Source organism: Cupressus sempervirens, chromosome 3 (genome assembly GCF_028749045.1).
Source record: "Cupressus sempervirens isolate cs-2001-9-10 chromosome 3, ASM2874904v1, whole genome shotgun sequence".
In the NCBI taxonomy this organism is placed as follows: domain Eukaryota; kingdom Viridiplantae; phylum Streptophyta; class Pinopsida; order Cupressales; family Cupressaceae; genus Cupressus; species Cupressus sempervirens.
This window is the reverse complement of record NC_143120.1, coordinates 441,121,993-441,124,405: the sequence shown is the minus strand read 5'-3', so window position 1 is coordinate 441,124,405 and position 2,413 is coordinate 441,121,993.

Here is a 2,413-nt window from a genome sequence, read left to right as displayed (position 1 = left end):
TGATCATTATAAAAATATCATCAAACTATATAAAAGAATATTTAAATACCAACCTGTATCATAAGCAGAACGAGATGAATATCTTCTCTTAATTTCCAAGAACAACATATTTATCCTTGTAATATTATCATCTATGCACATCGAACCAAATGATTTGTTCTCTCTATTCTCTTTCTCAGCCTGCCATATAACGAGATGAGTGGTTATCAGAGAACAACATATATAGTTAAATGTAAAGAGTACAGTAGGTAATATAGTTAAATACATTGGAGGAATCTTCAACACTCATAGATTTGACTTTCTGATGTGTTCTTGTATTGAACTTCTTTCTTCAATTGAAGTTGAAATTAGACGCCCCTAGATTAAAGATATTATTGCAAATTAGTTCAAGAAAACTCAATGACATAATTGATTATGAAATAAATATATGAATGAATATAAAATTGTAGATTGTGCACTAATTATACCCTTCCAAACTATAAATAAATTGGACTATGAGTACGGAAAACACAAATTCTTAACAACAAAATTATTGTAGTATTCAACTATGTTCTTCATAGCCTATAAAAGCTAACTAAGGTTGCAACGTTTATAATGACTATAGAAAAATATATATATTAAAACAAGCAATATTATCATAAATTTTTTTAAATGTAGAAGGAAATGGTTGTAAGTATGCATTTCTACCACATGAATAATGATTTTGAGATACAAACCTATGCAATCCAATCTCCCAAGGAATAGACAGCACCACTTATTGCCATCTTTGCTAAAACAAGATTTGTCATAATGCGATGCTAGAATAATTACTAAAATGGTCATAAATTATATTGTTATAGTAAAAGAATACTTTAACTTAAGAAAAAAACTACACAATATTAAAATAAGACATCATGCTTTAAAAACTAAAAAGGTACCTATAACGAAGAACTTCATTTTGACTTGCTAATTGGTTGTCACTATTAACTATAAGCTTATTTTTAAAGTTTGAGCTTCACTTGGTTTCGAGAATAGTTAAATATTCTTTACTAAATAGGGCCAACCATGTGAAGGTGGAAGCTCATTTGCCCCCCCCCGCCCCCGCCCCCTCGCAACATCACTCTAAATTCCCCATTAACATTTAATAACATTCATTCATTCATCCATTTCTAAAATATAACATTCAATCATTATAATCACATGATAACATTCATTAATACATAAAATTAATTAACACACAACATTCATGAATAATTCATTAACACAATATTCATTAACACCCAACATTAATGAATAATATTCATTAACAATATTCAAGAGTAAGTCATTCATGAATAATCATTTCCTTTTGGCTTTCTTGTTCCTTTTTTTTCATATAATTTCTAAGAGAAATATCAATGTCCTCATCATCCCCCTTCTCTATTGGTTTTAATACATGTCTCCTCCTCATCTGTTCAAGAACATCGTGATGCCATTTCACTAGGGGGGGTCCGTTGCAATAACAAGTACTTCAAGAGTTAAATTCACACCATTTTATATTAGTGAATTATGATTTTTTATTTAAGTAAAAGAACTATAAATCAAAAAATTAATTTAAAAGAACAAAACATAAATTTTCTTTACCTGAATGTGCGACATGATCTACCTACTGATCAGTCTGAACATCTCCAGCACTTGTTCAACACGACATGATTCTATATCCTCAACACAAAAAGGTTACAGTAAGTTCAATTAAAGATGTTAAATTGTATTAATAATTACATAATTAGTTTTAAATAGAAAATGAGGATGCTCATACTTCAGGTTTAGGATGAGACTCTTTCTATATGAGTCCCTCACAACCTTAAGATGTTTGGAAGCTTTTTGTAACAATTTCTTATGATCAAAAATATTACTACCAAACTCATGCTCTATATCTTTGATGAGCTCAGTTTTTTTTTTCTTTATCTTGGAAGTTCCACCTTTTAAGAAAAAACACAAATTTTTTAGATATAGCTAGTATAAGAAAAGACCCAAATGAAAGGAAAAATGTTGCACCAATTAATGATGTAAAATTAGTTTAGTTATGATGTTCCACCTTGTATGTATGGTGGGCCCAAATCTTCGCACCATGAGGTCATAAAGCCTCCTATAAAATGTATCATTTGCTGCAAAAAATGTCATGGGATAATTAATAGTAAGAACCATTAAAATGAATCTAAAAGTGAGCACTCTAAAACTCTAACAAGCAATAGCAATGATGTTGGAAATCATTGAAAACTAAACGTTGAATATGAAAGAAGATTCCCACTTTTGGTTCTTTGTAGAAAAATTGGTTAGTATCTTCTACTGAAAGCATGATATTGTAATGTACTGAATGACACATCTCAATGGTACACACACTTCCACTATTTAGATCATACAATGCTAGTAGAAATATTTAGATCAAATTTGG